The sequence below is a fragment of the Xenopus tropicalis genome, chromosome 3 (genome assembly GCF_000004195.4).
Source record: "Xenopus tropicalis strain Nigerian chromosome 3, UCB_Xtro_10.0, whole genome shotgun sequence".
NCBI lineage: Eukaryota > Metazoa > Chordata > Amphibia > Anura > Pipidae > Xenopus > Xenopus tropicalis.
This window is the reverse complement of record NC_030679.2, coordinates 144526415-144550265: the sequence shown is the minus strand read 5'-3', so window position 1 is coordinate 144550265 and position 23851 is coordinate 144526415. Positions and strand designations below refer to the sequence as shown.

The 23851-nt window shown below is 48.4% G+C and overlaps 1 protein-coding gene and 1 non-coding gene across 4 annotated transcripts in view; both read left to right on the top strand.

Annotated features, from left to right (window-relative positions):
* The first annotated feature begins 11256 nt into the window (after positions 1–11256).
* On the top strand, positions 11257–11338 carry trnal-uag. The gene has a single exon. It is a non-coding gene; the product is annotated as a tRNA-Leu (tRNA).
* Positions 11339–11564: 226 nt separating this feature from the next.
* tmem107 (transmembrane protein 107) overlaps positions 11565–23851 on the top strand; it is a 30254-nt gene continuing 17967 nt past the window's right edge. For 2 of the 3 annotated variants that reach the window (XM_004919391.4, XM_031899534.1), the window contains exon 1: positions 11565–11671. The gene's annotated coding sequence lies outside the window, so the exon portion shown is untranslated. Of the gene's footprint in view, positions 11689–23851 lie in introns of all 3 variants that reach the window. The other variant, XM_031899535.1, reaches the window with a different exon arrangement.

Here is a 23851-nt window from a genome sequence, read left to right as displayed (position 1 = left end):
CTAAGGCCTAGTACTGATCCAACTACCCCTACCCCAGTACTCTCCCCTTCCCACTGAGGCCTAGTACTGATCCAACTACACCCTACACCCCAGTACTCTCCCCTCCTCCCACTGAGGCCTAGTACTGATCCAACTACACCTACCCCAGTACTCTCCCCTCCACTGGCCTAGTACTGATCCAACTACCCCTACCCCAGTACTCTCCCCTTCCCACTGAGGCTAGTACTGATCCAACTACCCCTACCCCAGTACTCTCCCGCTCCCACTGAGGCCTAGTACTGATCCAACTACACCTCCCCAGTACTCTCCCCTTCCCACTGAGGCCTAGTACTGATCCAACTACCCCTACCCCAGTACTTTTCCCTCCCACTGAGGCCTAGTACTGATCCAACTACCCCTACCCCAGTACTCTCCCCTTCCCACTGAGGCCTAGTACTGATCCAACTACACCTACCCCAGTACTCTCCCCTTCCCACTGAGGCCTAGTACTGATCCAACTACCCCTACCCCAGTACTTTCCCCTTCCCACTGAGGCCTAGTACTGATCCAACTACCCCTACCCCAGTACTCTCCCCTTCCCACTGAGGCCTAGTACTGATCCAACTACCCCTACCCCAGTACTCTCCCCTTCCCACTGAGGCCTAGTACTGATCCAACTACCCCTACCCCAGTACTCTCCCCTTCCCACTGAGGCCTAGTACTGATCCAACTACCCCTACCCCAGTACTCTCCCCTTCCCACTGAGGCCTAGTACTGATCCAACTGCCCCTACCCCAGTACTCTCCCCTTCCACTGAGGCCTAGTACTGATCCAACTACCGCTACCCCAGTACTCTCCCCTTCCCACTGAGCCTAGTACTGATCCAACTACCCCTACCCAGTACTCTCCCCTTCCCACTGAGGCCTAGTACTGATCCAACTACCCCTACCCAGTACTCTCCCCTTCCCACTGAGGCCTAGTACTGATCCAACTAACCCTACCCCAGTACTCTCCCCTTCCCACTGAGGCCTAGTACTGATCCAACTACCCCTACCCCAGTACTCCCCCTTCCCACTGAGGCCTAGTACTGATCCAACTACCCTACCCCAGTACTCTCCCCTCCTCCCACTGAGGCCTAGTACTGATCCAACTACACCTACCCCAGTACTCTCCCCTTCCCACTGAGGCCTAGTACTGATCCAACTACACCTACCCCAGTACTCTCCTCCTTCCACTGAGGCCTAGTACTGATCCCAACTACCCCTACCCCAGTACTCTCCCCTTACTCCCTCCCACTGAGCCTAGTACTGATCCAACTACCCCTACCCCCGGTACTCTCCCCTTACTCCACTCTCACTGAGGCCTAGTACTGATCCAACTACCCCTGACCCCAGTACTCTCCCCTTACTCCCTCCCACTGAGGCCTAGTACTGATCCAACTACCCCTACCCCAGTACTCTCCCCTTACTCCCTCCCACTGAGGCCTAGTACTGATCCAACTACACCTACCCAGTACTCTCCCCTCCCACTGAGGCCTAGTTACTGATCCAACTGCACCTACCCCAGTACTCTCCCCTTCCCACTGAGGCCTAGTACTGATCCAACTACCCTTACCCCAGTACTCTCCCCTTACTCCCTCCCACTGAGGCCTAGTACTGATCCAACTACCCCTACCCCAGTACTCCCCCTTACTCCTCTCCCACTGAGGCCTAGTACTGATCCAACTACCCCTACCCCAGTACTCTCCCCTTCCCACTGAGGCCTAGTACTGATCCAACTACCCCTACCCCAGTACTCTCCCCTTACTCCCTCCCACTGAGGCCTAGTACTGATCCAAACTACCACCTACCCCAGTACTCTCCCCTTCCCACTGAGGCCTAGTTCTGATCCAACTACACCTACCCCAGTATTCTCCCCTTCCCACTGAGGCCTAGTACTGATCCAACTACCCCTACCCCAGTACTCTCCCCTTACCCCTCCCACTGAGGCCTAGTACTGATCCAACTACCCCTACCCCAGTACTCTCCCCTTACTCCCTCCCACTGAGGCCTAGTACTGATCCAACTACACCTACCCCAGTACTCTCCCCTTCCCCACTGAGGCCTAGTACTGATCCAACTACACCTACCCCAGTACTCTCCCCTTACCCACTGAGGCCTAGTACTGATCCAACTACACCTACCCCAGTACTCTCCCCTTCCCACTGAGGCCTAGTACTGATCCAACTACCCCTACCCAGTACTCTCCCCTTCCCACTGAGGCCTAGTACTGATCCAACTACCCCTACCCAGTACTCTCCCCTTACTCCCTCCCACTGAGGCCTAGTACTGATCCAACTACACCTACCCCAGTACTCTTCCCTCCCACTGAGGCCTAGTACTGATCCAACTACCCTAACCCCAGTACTCTCCTCCCCTCCCACTGAGGCCTAGTACTGATCCAACTACCCCTCTACCCCAGTACTCTCCCCTTCCCACTGAGGCCTAGTACTGATCCAACTACCCCTACCCCAGTACTCTCCCCTTACCCCTCCCACTGAGGCCTAGTACTGATCCAACTACCCCTACCCCAGTACTCTCCCCTTCCCCACTGAGGCCTAGTACTGATCCAACTACCCCTACCCCAGTACTCTCCCCTTCCCACTGAGGCCTAGTACCGATCCAACTACCCCCTCCCCAGTACTCTCCCCTTCCCACTGAGGCCTAGTACTGATCCAACTACACCTACCCCAGTACTCTCCCCTTCCCACTGAGGCCTAGTACTGATCCAACTACACCCTACCCAGTACTCTCCCCTTCCCACTAAGGCCTAGTACTGATCCAACTACCCTCCCCAGTACTCTCCCCTTCCCACTGAGGCCTAGTACTGATCCAACTACACCTACCCCAGTACTCTCCCCTTCCCACTGAGGCCTAGTACTTGATCCAACTACACCTACCCCAGTACTCTCCCCTTCCACTGAGGCCTAGTACTGATCCAACTACCCCTACCCCAGTACTCTCCCCTTCCCACTGAGGCCTAGTACTGATCCAACTACCCCTACCCCAGTACTCTCCCCTTCCCACTGAGGCCTAGTACTGATCCAACTAAACCTACCCCAGTACTCTCCCCTTCCCACTGAGGCCTAGTACTGATCCAACTACCCCTACCCCAGTACTTTCCCCTTCCCACTGAGGCCTAGTACTGATCCAACTACCCCTACCCCAGTACTCTCCCCTTCCCACTGAGGCCTAGTACTGATCCAACTACCCCTACCCCAGTACTCTCCCCTTCCCACTGAGGCCTAGTACTGATCCAACTACCCCTACCCCAGTACTCTCCCCTTCCCACTGAGGCCTAGTACTGATCCAACTACCCCTACCCCAGTACTCTCCCCTTCCCACTGAGGCCTAGTACTGATCCAACTGCCCCTACCCCAGTACTCTCCCCTTCCCACTGAGGCCTAGTACTGATCCAACTACCCCTACCCCAGTACTCTCCCCTTCCCACTGAGGCCTAGTACTGATCCAACTACCCCTACCCCAGTACTCTCCCCTTCCCACTGAGGCCTAGTACTGATCCAACTACCCCTACCCCAGTACTCTCCCCTTCCCACTGAGGCCTAGTGCTGATCCAACTACACCTACCCCAGTACTCTCCCCTTCCCACTGAGGCCTAGTACTGATCCAACTACCCCTACCCCAGTACTCTCCCCTTCCCACTGAGGCCTAGTACTGATCCAACTACCCTACCCAGTACTCTCCCCTTACTCCCTCCCACTGAGGCCTAGTACTGATCCAACTACACCTACCCCAGTACTCTCCCCTCCCACTGAGGCCTAGTACTGATCCAACTACACCTACCCCAGTACTCTCCCCTTCCCACTGAGGCCTAGTACTGATCCAACTACTCCTACCCCAGTACTCTCCCCTTACTCCCTCCCACTGAGGCCTAGTACTGATCAACTACCCCTACCCCGGTACTCTCCCCTTACTCCCTCTCACTGAGGCCTAGTACTGATCCAACTACCCCTACCCCAGTACTTCTCCCCTTACTCCCTCCCACTGAGGCCTAGTACTGATCCAACTACCCCTACCCCAGTACTCTCCCCTTACTCCTCCCACTGAGGCCTAGTACTGATCCAACTACACCTACCCCAGTACTCTCCCCTTCCCACTGAGGCCTAGTACTGATCCAACTGCACCTACCCCAGTACTCTCCCCTTCCCACTGAGGCCTAGTACTGATCCAACTACCCTTACCCCAGTACTCTCCCCTTACTCCCTCCCACTGAGGCCTAGTACTGATCCAACTACCCCTACCCCAGTACTCTCCCCTTACTCTCTCCCACTGAGGCCTAGTACTGATCCAACTACCCCTACCCCAGTACTCTCCCCTTCCCACTGAGGCCTAGTACTGATCCAACTACCCCTACCCCAGTACTCTCCCCTTACTCCCTCCCACTGAGGCCTAGTACTGATCCAACTACACCTACCCCAGTACTCTCCCCTTCCCACTGAGGCCTAGTACTGATCCAACTACACCTACCCCAGTATTCTCCCCTTCCCACTGAGGCCTAGTACTGATCCAACTACCCCTACCCCAGTACTCTCCCCTTACTCCCTCAGACTGAGGCCTAGTACTGATCCAACTACCCCTACCCCAGTACTCTCCCCTTACTCCCTCCCACTGAGGCCTAGTACTGATCCAACTACACCTACCCCAGTACTCTCCCCTTCCCACTGAGGCCTAGTACTGATCCAACTACACCTACCCCAGTACTCTCCCCTACCCACTGAGGCCTAGTACTGATCCAACTACCCCTACCCCAGTACTCTCCCCTTCCCACTGAGGCCTAGTACTGATCCAACTACCCCTACCCCAGTACTCTCCCCTTCCCACTGAGGCCTAGTACTGATCCAACTACCCCTACCCCAGTACTCTCCCCTTACTCCCTCCCACTGAGGCCTAGTACTGATCCAACTACACCTACCCCAGTACTCTTCCCTTCCCACTGAGGCCTAGTACTGATCCAACTACCCCTACCCCAGTACTCTCCCCTTCCCACTGAGGCCTAGTACTGATCCAACTACCCCTACCCCAGTACTCTCCCCTTCCCACTGAGGCCTAGTACTGATCCAACTACCCCTACCCCAGTACTCTCCCCTTCCCACTGAGGCCTAGTACTGATCCAACTACACCTACCCCAGTACTCTCCCCTTCCCACTGAGGCCTAGTACTGATCCAACTACACCTACCCCAGTACTCTCCCCTTCCCACTAAGGCCTAGTACTGATCCAACTACCCCTACCCCAGTACTCTCCCCTTCCCACTGAGGCCTAGTACTGATCCAACTACACCTACCCCAGTACTCTCCCCTTCCCACTGAGGCCTAGTACTGATCCAACTACACCTACCCCAGTACTCTCCCCTTCCCACTGAGGCCTAGTACTGATCCAACTACCCCTACCCCAGTACTCTCCCCCTTCCCACTGAGGCCTAGTACTGATCCAACTACACCTACCCCAGTACTCTCCCCTTCCCACTGAGGCCTAGTACTGATCCAACTACACCTACCCCAGTACTCTCCCCTTCCCACTGAGGCCTAGTACTGATCCAACTACCCCTACCCCAGTACTCTCCCCTTCCCACTGAGGCCTAGTACTGATCCAACTACCCCTACCCCAGTACTCTCCCCTTCCCACTGAGGCCTAGTACTGATCCAACTACCCCTACCCCAGTACTCTCCCCTTACTCCCTCCCACTGAGGCCTAGTACTGATCCAACTACACCTACCCCCAGTACTCTCCCCTTCCCACTGAGGCCTAGTACTGATCCAACTTACCCCTACCCAGTACTCTCCCCTTCCCACTGAGCCTAGTACTGGATCCAATTACCTCCTACCCCAGTACTCTCCCCTTCCCACTGAGGCCTAGTACTGATCCAACTACCCCTACCCCAGTACTCTCCCCTAACTCCCTCCCACTGAGGCCTAGTACTGATCCAAACTACACCTACCCCCAGTACTCTCCCTTCCCACTGAGGCCTTAGTACTGATCCAACTACCCCTACCCCCAGTACTTTCCCCTTCCCACTGAGGCCTAGTACTGATCCAACTACCCCTACCCCAGTACTCTCCCCTTTCCCACTGAGGCCTAGTACTGATCCAACTACCCCTACCCCAGTACTCTCCCCTTCCCACTGAGGCCTAGTACTGATCCAACTGCCCCTACCCCAGTACTCTCCCCTTCCCACTGAGGCCTAGTACTGATCCAACTACCCCTACCCCAGTACTCTCCCCTTCCCACTGAGGCCTAGTACTGATCCAACTACCCCCTACCCCAGTACTCTCCCCTTTCCCACCTGAGGCCTAGTACTGATCCAACTACACCTACCCAGTACTCTCCCCTTCCCACTGAGGCCTAGTACTGATCCAACTACCCCTACCCCAGTACTCTCCCCTTCCCACTGAGGCCTAGTACTGATCCAACTACCCCTACCCCAGTACTCTCCCCTTACTCCCTCCCACTGAGGCCTAGTACTGATCCAACTACACCTACCCCAGTACTCTCCCCTTCCCACTGAGGCCTAGTACTGATCCAACTACACCTACCCCAGTACTCTCCCCTTCCCACTGAGGCCTAGTACTGATCCAACTACCCCTACCCCAGTACTCTCCCCTTACTCCCTCCCACTGAGGCCTAGTACTGATCCAACTACCCCTACCCCGGTACTCTCCCCTTACTCCCTCTCACTGAGGCCTAGTACTGATCCAACTACCCCTACCCCAGTACTCTCCCCTTACTCCCTCCCACTGAGGCCTAGTACTGATCCAACTACCCCTACCCCAGTACTCTCCCCTTACTCCCTCCCACTGAGGCCTAGTACTGATCCAACTACACCTACCCCAGTACTCTCCCCTTCCCACTGAGGCCTAGTACTGATCCAACTGCACCTACCCCAGTACTCTCCCCTTCCCACTGAGGCCTAGTACTGATCCAACTACCCCTACCCCAGTACTCTCCCCTTACTCCCTCCCACTGAGGCCTAGTACTGATCCAACTACCCCTACCCCAGTACTCTCCCCTTACTCCCTCCCACTGAGGCCTAGTACTGATCCAACTACCCCTACCCCAGTACTCTCCCCTTCCCACTGAGGCCTAGTACTGATCCAACTACCCCTACCCCAGTACTCTCCCCTTACTCCCTCCCACTGAGGCCTAGTACTGATCCAACTACACCTACCCCAGTACTCTCCCCTTCCCACTGAGGCCTAGTACTGATCCAACTACACCTACCCCAGTATTCTCCCCTTCCCACTGAGGCCTAGTACTGATCCAACTACCCCTACCCCAGTACTCTCCCCTTACTCCCTCCCACTGAGGCCTAGTACTGATCCAACTACCCCTACCCCAGTACTCTCCTCTTACTCCCTCCCACTGAGGCCTAGTACTGATCCAACTACACCTACCCCAGTACTCTCCCCTTCCCACTGAGGCCTAGTACTGATCCAACTACCCTTACCCCAGTACTCTCCCCTTACTCCCTCCCACTGAGGCCTAGTACTGATCCAACTACACCTACCCCAGTACTCTCCCCTTCCCACTGAGGCCTAGTACTGATCCAACTACACCTACCCCAGTACTCTCCCCTTCCCACTGAGGCCTAGTACTGATCCAACTACCCCTACCCCAGTACTCTCCCCTTACTCCCTCCCACTGAGGCCTAGTACTGATCCAACTACCCCTACCCCAGTACTCTCCCCTTACTCCCTCCCACTTAGGCCTAGTACTGATCCAACTACCCCTACCCCAGTACTCTCCCCTTACTCCCTCCCACTGAGGCCTAGTACTGATCCAACTACCCCTACCCCAGTACTCTACCCTTACTCCCTCCCACTGAGGCCTAGTACTGATCCAACTACACCTACCCCAGTACTCTCCCCTTACTCCCTCCCACTGAGGCCTAGTACTGATCCAACTACACCTACCCCAGTACTCTCCCCTTCCCACTGAGGCCTAGTACTGATCCAACTACACCTACCCCAGTACTCCCCCCTTCCCACTGAGGCCTAGTACTGATCCAACTACACCTACCCCAGTACTCTCTCCTTCCCACTGAGGCCTAGTACTGATCCAACTACCCCTACCCCAGTACTCCCCCCTTCCCACTGAGGCCTAGTACTGATCCAACTACACCTACCCCAGTACTCTCCCCTTCCCACTGAGGCCTAGTACTGATCCAACTACCCCTACCCCAGTACTCTCTCCTTCCCACTAAGGCCTAGTACTGATCCAACTACACCTACCCCAGTACTCTCCCCTTCCCACTGAGGCCTAGTACTGATCCAACTACCCCTACCCCAGTACTCTCTCCTTCCCACTTAGGCCTAGTACTGATCCAACTACCCCTACCCCAGTACTCTCTCCTTCCCACTAAGGCCTAGTACTGATCCAACTACTCCTACCCCAGTACTCTCCCCTTCCCACTAAGGCCTAGTACTGATCCAACTACACCTACCCCAGTACTCTCCCCTTCCCACTGAGGCCTAGTACTGATCCAACTACCCCTACCCCAGTACTCTCTCCTTCCCACTAAGGCCTAGTACTGATCCAACTACACCTACCCCAGTACTCCCCCCTTCCCACTAAGGCCTAGTACTGATCCAACTACACCTACCCCAGTACTCTCCCCTTCCCACTGAGGCCTAGTACTGATCCAACTACCCCTACCCCAGTACTCTCCCCTTCCCACTGAGGCCTAGTACTGATCCAACTACCCCTACCCCAGTACTCTCTCCTTCCCACTAAGGCCTAGTACTGATCCAACTACCCCTACCCCAGTACTCTCTCCTTCCCACTGAGGCCTAGTACTGATCCAACTACCCCTACCCCAGTACTCTCTCCTTCCCACTAAGGCCTAGTACTGATCCAACTACTCCTACCCCAGTACTCTCCCCTTCCCACTAAGGCCTAATACTGATCCAACTACACCTACCCCAGTACTCTCCCCTTCCCACTAAGGCCTAGTACTGATCCAACTACACCTACCCCAGTACTCTCCCCTTCCCACTGAGGCCTAGTACTGATCCAACTACCCCTACCCTGTACTCTCTCCTTCCCACTAAGGCCTAGTACTGATCCAACTACACCTACCCCAGTACTCCCCCCTTCCCACTAAGGCCTAGTACTGATCCAACTACACCTACCCCAGTACTCTCACCTTACTACTTCCCACTGGGGCCTAGTACTGATTCAGCTACTTCCCTCCCAGTACTCTCCCTTCTCTACTTCTTAGAGGTTTCTTTTCCAACCTCCCCCCCCCCCAGTACTCTCCCCTTACTACTTTCCACTGAGGTCTCTCTTTCAACTACTCCCCCCCAGTACACTCTCCTTACTACTTCCCACTGGGGCCTAGTACTGATTCAGCTACTCCCCCCCAGTACACTCTCCTTACTACTTCCCACTGGGGCCTAGTACTGATTCAGCTACTCCCCCCCCCAGTACACTCTCCTTACTACTTCCCACTGGGGCCTAGTACTGATTCAGCTACTCCCCCCCCAGTACACTCTCCTTACTACTTCCCACTGGGGCCTAGTACTGATCTAAGCACTTCTCTGCTGGTTTTTCTTTCACTGCCTTCCTCCCAGTGCGCTGCTGTTTCAGTATTTGCATTCCACTAGTTCAAGCTCCTCATCCTGCCGCTTACACTTAGTATCAACTTATTCCAACAGCTTCCTCCTTATAACTCTGTCCCCTGACTGCTTCATAGGAGAATCTTCTTCCATCAAAACCTCCTCAAGAAGAAGATCTTCATCTGCCATCTGATCTCCATCTGCTTCTCCCCACCATCTCCTTGATCCAACTGCTTCTTCCCTGAGAGACCTTCATCTCCTTCTTCCCACCATCTCCTTGATCCAACTGCTTCTTCCCTGAGAGACCTTCATCTCCTTCTTCCCACCATCTCCTTGATCCAACTGCTTCTTCCCTGAGAGACCTTCATCTCCTTCTTCCCACCATCTCCTTGATCCAACTGCTTCTTCCCTGAGAGACCTTCATCTCCTTCTTCCCACCATCTCCTTGATCCAACTGCTTCTTCCCCGAGAGACCTTGATCTCCTTCTTCCCACCATCTCCTTGATCCAACTGCTTCTTCCCTGAGAGACCTTCATCTCCTTCTTCCTACCATCTCCTTGATCCAACTGCTTCTTCCCTGAGAGACCTTCATCTGCTTCTCCCCACCATCTCCTTGATCCAACTGCTTCTTCCCTGAGAGACCTTCATCTGCTTCTTCCCACCATCTCCTTGATCCAACTGCTTCTTCCCAGAGAGACCTTCATCTGCTTCTCCCACGATCTCCTTGATCCAACGCTTCTTCCCTGAGAGACCTTCATCTGCTTCTCCCCAGTATCTCTTTCTATCGATCTATCAGTTTACCTTACTACACCTTCTCTCTCCCTCCTGCTGTTCTGATCAATCAGTAATCGGAACAATAGAAAGGCATTCGTAAGCCAGCCATACACGCACAGATGTTATCATCTCGTACAATATTCGGTGCGTGTATGGTGACTTGTAGAGGCGACCAATATCCCAGAGGCTGTGGATATCGGTTGAAGGCGCCATTGAAGGCGCCCGAGCAAAATCTACGTTCAGGGCTGAAGGAGGTAGAATTTCTATTGTTTCTACCTCCTTATCTGATGATTCAGCCCTGAACTTCAGCTACGTGTATGGCCACCTTTACTTGTATGCTCTCCATCCATTTGGCTTAGGGGCCACTCTTTGGAGAGCGTTCCAGATGGGCCAATGCCTGATTAGAAGATCTAGGCAGTTTGTTATACAGCCCTACACATTTTGGGGAGTGAAAGATAGCTATATCTGTGGGCCCCAGGGTCGGACTGGGGGGGGTGCAGGGCACACCAGGGCTCCCGCCCTAACCCCCCCAACCCCCCACAGGGTCCCCCACCCGACGTCCTCCCCTGAGCTCCCGTAAATTTAACGCCTCAGGGGAGGAACGGTCGGGCAGGGGGAGCGCCGGGATTTGTCCCGGTGTCCCAGCGGCCCAGTCCGACCCTGGTGGGCCCAGATAGTCAAGGGGTATGCACAGGGAGGTGCTGCTTCCCCCGCCCCCTGGAGGGTGGGAAAGAAACAATGTTTCAGGAGCCTAAACCACCTGTATAGAGGATATATAAATCCCTTGTGTAACTTCCCATGCAGTTAATTCCCTCACTGTGGGAAGTAAAGTCATAATGACGTCATTATACCCAGTAATATTCCCAGGGTGCATCAGGCCTGTAGTAAGAAGGTAGCGTGGCCGAGCGGTCTAAGGCGCTGGATTTAGGCTCCAGTCTCTCTGGAGGCGTGGGTTCGAATCCCACCGCTGCCAACTCAGCTTTTTATTTTCCCCCCTGCATCTATGGCTTGATATATTTTCGCTCGAACTGTAACTTCTTTTCGATTAGCCGCCATTGTGGAGGCTTTGCATCTATATATATGTTAGTTTGGGACAGGTTTCATAATCAGGGATGTGTCGTCGCTTTTACGACAAAGCGCTAAAACTTCCAGCTACAATAATGGCGGACTTGCCTTCTGCCCCATGTGACCGGGGCTCAGTAGGTGAATGGTCAGAATCTCCTGAATCCTGCGCGTTTTGGTTAGGACGCTGAGGGGTTGCTAGGCAACGGTAAGCGGCGGGTTTTCGGCTCGGAGATTGGAACGGGTAAGGGTTTTGTTCCAGTAAGTTACTGGTTTAACTGGTCTCTGCCCGGGGAATACTTTGTATGTGAGATATTTAATGGTTAATTTATACAGTATAAGTAGCTATAAAAGTCTGTATATATTATATGAGAGGGTTGCCGGCCTGTATATACAGTAATAGGAGTCAGGGAAGCCTGTATATATTATATGAGAGGGTTGCCGGCCTGTATATACAGTAATAGGAGTCAGGGAAGCCTGTATATATTATATGAGAGGGTTGCCGGCATGTATATACAGTAATAGGAGTCAGGGAAGCCTGTATATATTATATGAGAGGGTTGCCGGCATGTATATACAGTAATAGGAGTCAGGGAAGCCTGTATATATTATATGAGAGGGTTGCCGGCCTGTATATACAGTAATAGGGGTCAGGGAAGCCTGTATATATTATATGAGAGGGTTGCCGGCATGTATATACAGTAATAGGAGTCAGGGAAGCCTGTATATATTATATGAGAGGGTTACCGGCCTGTATATACAGTAATAGGAGTCAGGGAAGCCTGTATATATTATATGAGAGGGTTGCCGGCCTGTATATACAGTAATAGGAGTCAGGGAAGCCTGTATATATTATATGAGAGGGTTACCCGCCTGTATATACAGTAATAGGAGTCAGGGAAGCCTGTATATATTATATGAGAGGGTTGCCGGCCTGTATATACTGTAATAGGAGTCAGGGAAGCCTGGATATATTATATGAGAGGGTTGCCGGCCTGTATATACAGTAATAGGAGTCAGGGAAGCCTGGATATATTATATGAGAGGGTTACCGGCCTGTATATACAGTAATAGGAGTCAGGGAAGCCTGGATATATTATATGAGAGGGTTACCGGCCTGTATATACAGTAATAGGAGTCAGGGAAGCCTGTATATATTATATGAGAGGGTTACCGGCCTGTATATACAGTAATAGGAGTCAGGGAAGCCTGTATATATTATATGAGAGGGTTACCGGCCTGTATATACAGTAATAGGAGTCAGGGAAGCCTGTATATATTATATGAGAGGGTTGCCGGCCTGTATATACAGTAATAGGAGTCAGGGAAGCCTGTATATATTATATGAGAGGGTTACCGGCCTGTATATACAGTAATAGGAGTCAGGGAAGCCTGTATATATTATATGAGAGGGTTGCCGGCCTGTATATACAGTAATAGGAGTCAGGGAAGCCTGGATATATTATATGAGAGGGTTACCGGCCTGTATATACAGTAATAGGAGTCAGGGAAGCCTGTATATATTATATGAGAGGGTCCCTGGCCTGTATATACAGTAATAGGAGTCAGGGAAGCCTGTATATATTATATGAGAGGGTTGCCGGCCTGTATATACAGTAATAGGGGTCAGGGAAGCCTGTATATATTATATGAGAGGGTTGCCGGCATGTATATACAGTAATAGGAGTCAGGGAAGCCTGTATATATTATATGAGAGGGTTACCGGCCTGTATATACAGTAATAGGAGTCAGGGAAGCCTGTATATATTATATGAGAGGGTCCCTGGCCTGTATATACAGTAATAGGAGTCAGGGAAGCCTGTATATATTATATGAGAGGGTTGCCGGCCTGTATATACAGTAATAGGGGTCAGGGAAGCCTGTATATATTATATGAGAGGGTTGCCGGCATGTATATACAGTAATAGGAGTCAGGGAAGCCTGTATATATTATATGAGAGGGTTACCGGCCTGTATATACAGTAATAGGAGTCAGGGAAGCCTGGATATATTATATGAGAGGGTTGCCGGCCTGTATATACAGTAATAGGAGTCAGGGAAGCCTGTATATATTATATGAGAGGGTTACCCGCCTGTATATACAGTAATAGGAGTCAGGGAAGCCTGTATATATTATATGAGAGGGTTGCCGGCCTGTATATACTGTAATAGGAGTCAGGGAAGCCTGGATATATTATATGAGAGGGTTGCCGGCCTGTATATACAGTAATAGGAGTCAGGGAAGCCTGGATATATTATATGAGAGGGTTACCGGCCTGTATATACAGTAATAGGAGTCAGGGAAGCCTGTATATATTATATGAGAGGGTTACCGGCCTGTATATACAGTAATAGGAGTCAGGGAAGCCTGTATATATTATATGAGAAGGTTGCCGGCCTGTATATACAGTAATAGGAGTCAGGGAAGCCTGTATATATTATATGAGAGGGTTACCGGCCTGTATATACAGTAATAGGAGTCAGGGAAGCCTGTATATATTATAAGAGAGGGTTGCCGGCCTGTATATACAGTAATAGGAGTCAGGGAAGCCTGGATATATTATATGAGAGGGTTACCGGCCTGTATATACAGTAATAGGAGTCAGGGAAGCCTGTATATATTATATGAGAGGGTCCCTGGCCTGTATATACAGTAATAGGAGTCAGGGAAGCCTGTATATATTATATGAGAGGGTTGCCGGCCTGTATATACAGTAATAGGGGTCAGGGAAGCCTGTATATATTATATGAGAGGGTCCCTGGCCTGTATTTACAGTAATAGGAGTCAGGGAAGCCTGTATATATTATATGAGAGGGTTACCGGCCTGTATATACAGTAATAGGAGTCAGGGAAGCCTGGATATATTATATGAGAGGGTCCCTGGCCTGTATATACAGTAATAGGAGTCAGGGAAGCCTGTATATATTATATGAGAGGGTTACCGGCCTGTATATACAGTAATAGGAGTCAGGGAAGCCTGTATATATTATATGAGAGGGTCCCTGGCCTGTATATACAGTAATAGGAGTCAGGGAAGCCTGTATATATTATATGAGAGGGTCCCTGGCCTGTATATACAGTAATAGGAGTCAGGGAAGCCTGGATATATTATATGAGAGGGTTACCGGCCTGTATATACAGTAATAGGAGTCAGGGAAGCCTGGATATATTATATGAGAGGGTCCCTGGCCTGTATATACAGTAATAGGAGTCAGGGAAGCCTGTATATATTATATGAGAGGGTCCCTGGCCTGTATATACAGTAATAGGAGTCAGGGAAGCCTGTATATATTATATGAGAGGGTCCCTGGCCTGTATATACAGTAATAGGAGTCAGGGAAGCCTGTATATATTATATGAGAGGGTTACCGGCCTGTATATACAGTAATAGGAGTCAGGGAAGCCTGTATATATTATATGAGAGGGTTACCGGCCTGTATATACAGTAATAGGAGTCAGGGAAGCCTGGATATATTATATGAGAGGGTCCCTGGCCTGTATATACAGTAATAGGAGTCAGGGAAGCCTGTATATATTATATGAGAGGGTTACCGGCCTGTATATACAGTAATAGGAGTCAGGGAAGCCTGTATATATTATATGAGAGGGTCCCTGGCCTGTATATACAGTAATAGGAGTCAGGGAAGCCTGTATATATTATATGAGAGGGTCCCTGGCCTGTATATACAGTAATAGGAGTCAGGGAAGCCTGGATATATTATATGAGAGGGTTACCGGCCTGTATATACAGTAATAGGAGTCAGGGAAGCCTGGATATATTATATGAGAGGGTCCCTGGCCTGTATATACAGTAATAGGAGTCAGGGAAGCCTGGATATATTATATGAGAGGGTTGCCGGCCTGTATATACAGTAATAGGAGTCAGGGAAGCCTGTATATATTATATGAGAGGGTTGCCGGCCTGTATATACAGTAATAGGAGTCAGGGAAGCCTGGATATATTATATGAGAGGGTCCCTGGCCTGTATATACAGTAATAGGAGTCAGGGAAGCCTGGATATATTATATGAGAGGGTCCCTGGCCTGTATATACAGTAATAGGAGTTAGGGAAGCCTGGATATATTATATGAGAGGGTTACCGGCCTGTATATACAGTAATAGGAGTCAGGGAAGCCTGGATATATTATATGAGAGGGTTGCCGGCCTGTATATACAGTAATAGGAGTCAGGGAAGCCTGTATATATTATATGAGAGGGTTACTGGCCTGTATATACAGTAATAGGAGTCAGGGAAGCCTGGATATATTATATGAGAGGGTTACCGGCCTGTATATACAGTAATAGGAGTCAGGGAAGCCTGGATATATTATATGAGAGGGTTGCCGGCCTGTATATACAGTAATAGGAGTCAGGGAAGCCTGGATATATTATATGAGAGGGTTGCCGGCCTGTATATACAGTAATAGGAGTCAGGGAAGCCTGGATATATTATATGAGAGGGTTGCCGGCCTGTATATACAGTAATAGGAGTCAGGGAAGCCTGGATATATTATATGAGAGGGTTGCCGGCCTGTATATACAGTAGTAGGTGTCAGGGAAGCCTGGATATATTATATGAGAGGGTTGCCGGCCTGTATATACAGTAATAGGAGTCAGGGAAGCCTGTATATATTATATGAGAGGGTTGCCGGCCTGTATATACAGTAATAGGAGTCAGGGAAGCCTGGATATATTATATGAGAGGGTTACCGGCCTGTATATACAGTAATAGGAGTCAGGGAAGCCTGTATATATTATATGAGAGGGTTGCCGGCCTGTATATACAGTAGTAGGTGTCAGGGAAGCCTGGATATATTATATGAGAGGGTTGCCGGCCTGTATATACAGTAGTAGGTGTCAGGGAAGCCTGGATATATTATATGAGAGGGTTGCCGGCCTGTATATACAGTAATAGGAGTCAGGGGAGCCTGGATATTTTATATGAGAGGGTTGCAGGCCTGTATATACAGTAATAGGAGTCAGGGAAGCCTGGATATATTATATGAGAGGGTTGCCGGCCTGTATATACAGTAATAGGAGTCAGGGAAGCCTGTATATATTATATGAGAGGGTTGCCGGCCTGTATATACAGTAATAGGAGTCAGGGAAGCCTGGATATATTATATGAGAGGGTTGCCGGCCTGTATATACAGTAGTAGGTGTCAGGGAAGCCTGGATATATTATATGAGAGGGTTGCCGGCCTGTATATACAGTAATAGGAGTCAGGGAAGCCTGTATATATTATATGAGAGGGTTGCCGGCCTGTATATACAGTAGTAGGTGTCAGGGAAGCCTGGATATATTATATGAGAGGGTTGCCGGCCTGTATATACAGTAATAGGAGTCAGGGAAGCCTGTATATATTATATGAGAGGGTTACTGGCCTGTATATACAGTAATAGGAGTCAGGGAAGCCTGTATATATTATATGAGAGGGTTACCGGCCTGTATATACAGTAATAGGAGTCAGGGAAGCCTGTATATATTATATGAGAGGGTTGCCGGCCTGTATATACTGTAATAGGAGTCAGGGAAGCCTGGATATATTATATGAGAGGGTTGCCGGCCTGTATATACAGTAATAGGAGTCAGGGAAGCCTGGATATATTATATGAGAGGGTTACCGGCCTGTATATACAGTAATAGGAGTCAGGGAAGCCTGGATATATTATATGAGAGGGTTACCGGCCTGTATATACAGTAATAGGAGTCAGGGAAGCCTGTATATATTATATGAGAGGGTTGCCGGCCTGTATATACAGTAATAGGAGTCAGGGAAGCCTGGATATATTATATGAGAGGGTTGCCGGCCTGTATATACAGTAATAGGAGTCAGGGAAGCCTGTATATATTATATGAGAGGGTCCCTGGCCTGTATATACAGTAATAGGAGTCAGGGAAGCCTGTATATATTATATGAGAGGGTTGCCGGCATGTATATACAGTAATAGGAGTCAGGGAAGCCTGTATATATTATATGAGAGGGTTGCCGGCATGTATATACAGTAATAGGAGTCAGGGAAGCCTGTATATATTATATGAGAGGGTTGCCGGCCTGTATATACAGTAATAGGGGTCAGGGAAGCCTGTATATATTATATGAGAGGGTTGCCGGCATGTATATACAGTAATAGGAGTCAGGGAAGCCTGTATATATTATATGAGAGGGTTACCGGCCTGTATATACAGTAATAGGAGTCAGGGAAGCCTGTATATATTATATGAGAGGGTTGCCGGCCTGTATATACAGTAATAGGAGTCAGGGAAGCCTGTATATATTATATGAGAGGGTTACCCGCCTGTATATACAGTAATAGGAGTCAGGGAAGCCTGTATATATTATATGAGAGGGTTGCCGGCCTGTATATACTGTAATAGGAGTCAGGGAAGCCTGGATATATTATATGAGAGGGTTGCCGGCCTGTATATACAGTAATAGGAGTCAGGGAAGCCTGGATATATTATATGAGAGGGTTACCGGCCTGTATATACAGTAATAGGAGTCAGGGAAGCCTGGATATATTATATGAGAGGGTTACCGGCCTGTATATACAGTAATAGGAGTCAGGGAAGCCTGTATATATTATATGAGAGGGTTACCGGCCTGTATATACAGTAATAGGAGTCAGGGAAGCCTGTATATATTATATGAGAGGGTTACCGGCCTGTATATACAGTAATAGGAGTCAGGGAAGCCTGTATATATTATATGAGAGGGTTGCCGGCCTGTATATACAGTAATAGGAGTCAGGGAAGCCTGTATATATTATATGAGAGGGTTACCGGCCTGTATATACAGTAATAGGAGTCAGGGAAGCCTGTATATATTATATGAGAGGGTTGCCGGCCTGTATATACAGTAATAGGAGTCAGGGAAGCCTGGATATATTATATGAGAGGGTTACCGGCCTGTATATACAGTAATAGGAGTCAGGGAAGCCTGTATATATTATATGAGAGGGTCCCTGGCCTGTATATACAGTAATAGGAGTCAGGGAAGCCTGTATATATTATATGAGAGGGTTGCCGGCCTGTATATACAGTAATAGGGGTCAGGGAAGCCTGTATATATTATATGAGAGGGTTGCCGGCATGTATATACAGTAATAGGAGTCAGGGAAGCCTGTATATATTATATGAGAGGGTTACCGGCCTGTATATACAGTAATAGGAGTCAGGGAAGCCTGTATATATTATATGAGAGGGTCCCTGGCCTGTATATACAGTAATAGGAGTCAGGGAAGCCTGTATATATTATATGAGAGGGTTGCCGGCCTGTATATACAGTAATAGGGGTCAGGGAAGCCTGTATATATTATATGAGAGGGTTGCCGGCATGTATATACAGTAATAGGAGTCAGGGAAGCCTGTATATATTATATGAGAGGGTTACCGGCCTGTATATACAGTAATAGGAGTCAGGGAAGCCTGTATATATTATATGAGAGGGTTGCCGGCCTGTATATACAGTAATAGGAGTCAGGGAAGCCTGTATATATTATATGAGAGGGTTACCCGCCTGTATATACAGTAATAGGAGTCAGGGAAGCCTGTATATATTATATGAGAGGGTTGCCGGCCTGTATATACTGTAATAGGAGTCAGGGAAGCCTGGATATATTATATGAGAGGGTTGCCGGCCTGTATATACAGTAATAGGAGTCAGGGAAGCCTGGATATATTATATGAGAGGGTTACCGGCCTGTATATACAGTAATAGGAGTCAGGGAAGCCTGTATATATTATATGAGAGGGTTACCGGCCTGTATATACAGTAATAGGAGTCAGGGAAGCCTGTATATATTATATGAGAAGGTTGCCGGCCTGTATATACAGTAATAGGAGTCAGGGAAGCCTGTATATATTATATGAGAGGGTTACCGGCCTGTATATACAGTAATAGGAGTCAGGGAAGCCTGTATATATTATAAGAGAGGGTTGCCGGCCTGTATATACAGTAATAGGAGTCAGGGAAGCCTGGATATATTATATGAGAGGGTTACCGGCCTGTATATACAGTAATAGGAGTCAGGGAAGCCTGTATATATTATATGAGAGGGTCCCTGGCCTGTATATACAGTAATAGGAGTCAGGGAAGCCTGTATATATTATATGAGAGGGTTGCCGGCCTGTATATACAGTAATAGGGGTCAGGGAAGCCTGTATATATTATATGAGAGGGTCCCTGGCCTGTATTTACAGTAATAGGAGTCAGGGAAGCCTGTATATATTATATGAGAGGGTTACCGGCCTGTATATACAGTAATAGGAGTCAGGGAAGCCTGGATATATTATATGAGAGGGTCCCTGGCCTGTATATACAGTAATAGGAGTCAGGGAAGCCTGTATATATTATATGAGAGGGTTACCGGCCTGTATATACAGTAATAGGAGTCAGGGAAGCCTGTATATATTATATGAGAGGGTCCCTGGCCTGTATATACAGTAATAGGAGTCAGGGAAGCCTGTATATATTATATGAGAGGGTCCCTGGCCTGTATATACAGTAATAGGAGTCAGGGAAGCCTGGATATATTATATGAGAGGGTTACCGGCCTGTATATACAGTAATAGGAGTCAGGGAAGCCTGGATATATTATATGAGAGGGTCCCTGGCCTGTATATACAGTAATAGGAGTCAGGGAAGCCTGTATATATTATATGAGAGGGTCCCTGGCCTGTATATACAGTAATAGGAGTCAGGGAAGCCTGTATATATTATATGAGAGGGTCCCTGGCCTGTATATACAGTAATAGGAGTCAGGGAAGCCTGTATATATTATATGAGAGGGTTACCGGCCTGTATATACAGTAATAGGAGTCAGGGAAGCCTGTATATATTATATGAGAGGGTTACCGGCCTGTATATACAGTAATAGGAGTCAGGGAAGCCTGGATATATTATATGAGAGGGTCCCTGGCCTGTATATACAGTAATAGGAGTCAGGGAAGCCTGTATATATTATATGAGAGGGTTACCGGCCTGTATATACAGTAATAGGAGTCAGGGAAGCCTGTATATATTATATGAGAGGGTCCCTGGCCTGTATATACAGTAATAGGAGTCAGGGAAGCCTGTATATATTATATGAGAGGGTCCCTGGCCTGTATATACAGTAATAGGAGTCAGGGAAGCCTGGATATATTATATGAGAGGGTTACCGGCCTGTATATACAGTAATAGGAGTCAGGGAAGCCTGGATATATTATATGAGAGGGTCCCTGGCCTGTATATACAGTAATAGGAGTCAGGGAAGCCTGGATATATTATATGAGAGGGTTGCCGGCCTGTATATACAGTAATAGGAGTCAGGGAAGCCTGTATATATTATATGAGAGGGTTGCCGGCCTGTATATACAGTAATAGGAGTCAGGGAAGCCTGGATATATTATATGAGAGGGTCCCTGGCCTGTATATACAGTAATAGGAGTCAGGGAAGCCTGGATATATTATATGAGAGGGTCCCTGGCCTGTATATACAGTAATAGGAGTTAGGGAAGCCTGGATATATTATATGAGAGGGTTACCGGCCTGTATATACAGTAATAGGAGTCAGGGAAGCCTGGATATATTATATGAGAGGGTTGCCGGCCTGTATATACAGTAATAGGAGTCAGGGAAGCCTGTATATATTATATGAGAGGGTTACTGGCCTGTATATACAGTAATAGGAGTCAGGGAAGCCTGGATATATTATATGAGAGGGTTACCGGCCTGTATATACAGTAATAGGAGTCAGGGAAGCCTGGATATATTATATGAGAGGGTTGCCGGCCTGTATATACAGTAATAGGAGTCAGGGAAGCCTGGATATATTATATGAGAGGGTTGCCGGCCTGTATATACAGTAATAGGAGTCAGGGAAGCCTGGATATATTATATGAGAGGGTTGCCGGCCTGTATATACAGTAATAGGAGTCAGGGAAGCCTGGATATATTATATGAGAGGGTTGCCGGCCTGTATATACAGTAGTAGGTGTCAGGGAAGCCTGGATATATTATATGAGAGGGTTGCCGGCCTGTATATACAGTAATAGGAGTCAGGGAAGCCTGTATATATTATATGAGAGGGTTGCCGGCCTGTATATACAGTAATAGGAGTCAGGGAAGCCTGGATATATTATATGAGAGGGTTACCGGCCTGTATATACAGTAATAGGAGTCAGGGAAGCCTGTATATATTATATGAGAGGGTTGCCGGCCTGTATATACAGTAGTAGGTGTCAGGGAAGCCTGGATATATTATATGAGAGGGTTGCCGGCCTGTATATACAGTAGTAGGTGTCAGGGAAGCCTGGATATATTATATGAGAGGGTTGCCGGCCTGTATATACAGTAATAGGAGTCAGGGGAGCCTGGATATTTTATATGAGAGGGTTGCAGGCCTGTATATACAGTAATAGGAGTCAGGGAAGCCTGGATATATTATATGAGAGGGTTGTCGGCCTGTATATACAGTAATAGGAGTCAGGGAAGCCTGGATATATTATATGAGAGGGTTGCCGGCCTGTATATACAGTAATAGGAGTCAGGGAAGCCTGGATATATTATATGAGAGGGTTGCCGGCCTGTATATACAGTAGTAGGTGTCAGGGAAGCCTGGATATATTATATGAGAGGGTTGCCGGCCTGTATATACAGTAATAGGAGTCAGGGAAGCCTGTATATATTATATGAGAGGGTTGCCGGCCTGTATATACAGTAGTAGGTGTCAGGGAAGCCTGGATATATTATATGAGAGGGTTGCCGGCCTGTATATACAGTAATAGGAGTCAGGGAAGCCTGTATATATTATATGAGAGGGTTACTGGCCTGTATATACAGTAATAGGAGTCAGGGAAGCCTGTATATATTATATGAGAGGGTTACCGGCCTGTATATACAGTAATAGGAGTCAGGGAAGCCTGTATATATTATATGAGAGGGTTGCCGGCCTGTATATACTGTAATAGGAGTCAGGGAAGCCTGGATATATTATATGAGAGGGTTGCCGGCCTGTATATACAGTAATAGGAGTCAGGGAAGCCTGGATATATTATATGAGAGGGTTACCGGCCTGTATATACAGTAATAGGAGTCAGGGAAGCCTGGATATATTATATGAGAGGGTCCCTGGCCTGTATATACAGTAATAGGAGTCAGGGAAGCCTGTATATATTATATGAGAGGGTCCCTGGCCTGTATATACAGTAATAGGAGTCAGGGAAGCCTGGATATATTATATGAGAGGGTCCCTGGCCTGTATATACAGTAATAGGAGTCAGGGAAGCCTGTATATATTATATGAGGGGGTTACCGGCCTGTATATACAGTAATAGGAGTCAGGGAAGCCTGTATATGGGTGAGCATTTGGGGAACAGTGATCACAACATGGTCTCCTTTGAGATAATGCTGCAGAGACAGCGCTATAAGGGAGTAACTAAAACACTCAATTTTAGACGTGCAGACTTTGCCAGTATAAGGGCATCTCTGCAATGTGTCAACTGGGAAAGGCTTTTCATGGGGTTAGACACAGAAGGAAAATGGAACATCTTTAAAACATTGCTTTGTAGGTATACGCAACAGTATATCCCCCTAGTAAGCAAGGAGAGGCATCGCAAAGCAAAACCTTTATGGCTGAATAAAAGTGTTATTGTCGAGGTTGGTAAGAAAAAACGTGCTTTTAGGGCATTCAAGTTAGCTGGGACAGCAGAAACTTTCATCAGGTACAAGGAAGCAAATAAAGCATGCAAAAAAGCTATCAGGCAAGCTAAAATAGAGATGGAAAGGGATATTGCTGCTAGGAGTAAAAAGAATCCAAAATTATTTTTTAATTATGTGAATAGTAAAAAAATGAAGCAAGAAGGGGTGGGAACTTTATTATCACGGGGGGGTACGTTGGTTGATGAAAACGGGGAAAAAGCTGAAATTTTGAACTCTTATTTTTCATCTGTCTATACATCTGAGGAGCCAGATAATGAAGGCTTCCCTTGTAATATGCCCAGTTCTAGTAATTTAGCTACTGACGCATGGGTCACTCGGGAGGAAATTCAAAAGAGACTTGAACATGTAAAGGTAAACAAAGGTCCAGGGCCGGATGGGATTCATCCCAGGGTATTAAATGAGCTGAGCGCTGTGATTGCCAAACCTCTTCACTTAATTTTTCAGGATTCATTGAGGTCTGGCATGGTGCCAAGAGACTGGCGGATTGCTAATGTGGTGCCGTTATTTAAAAAGGGATCCCGTTCTCAGCCTGAAAACTATAGGCCTGTTAGTCTGACATCAGTAGTAGGAAAACTTTTGGAAGGGGTAATAAGGGATAGGGTACTTGAATACATTGCAGTTCACAATACTATTAGTTTGTGCCAGCATGGTTTTATGCGTAACAGATCTTGCCAGACTAATTTAGTTGCCTTTTATGAGGAGGTGAGTAGGAACCTT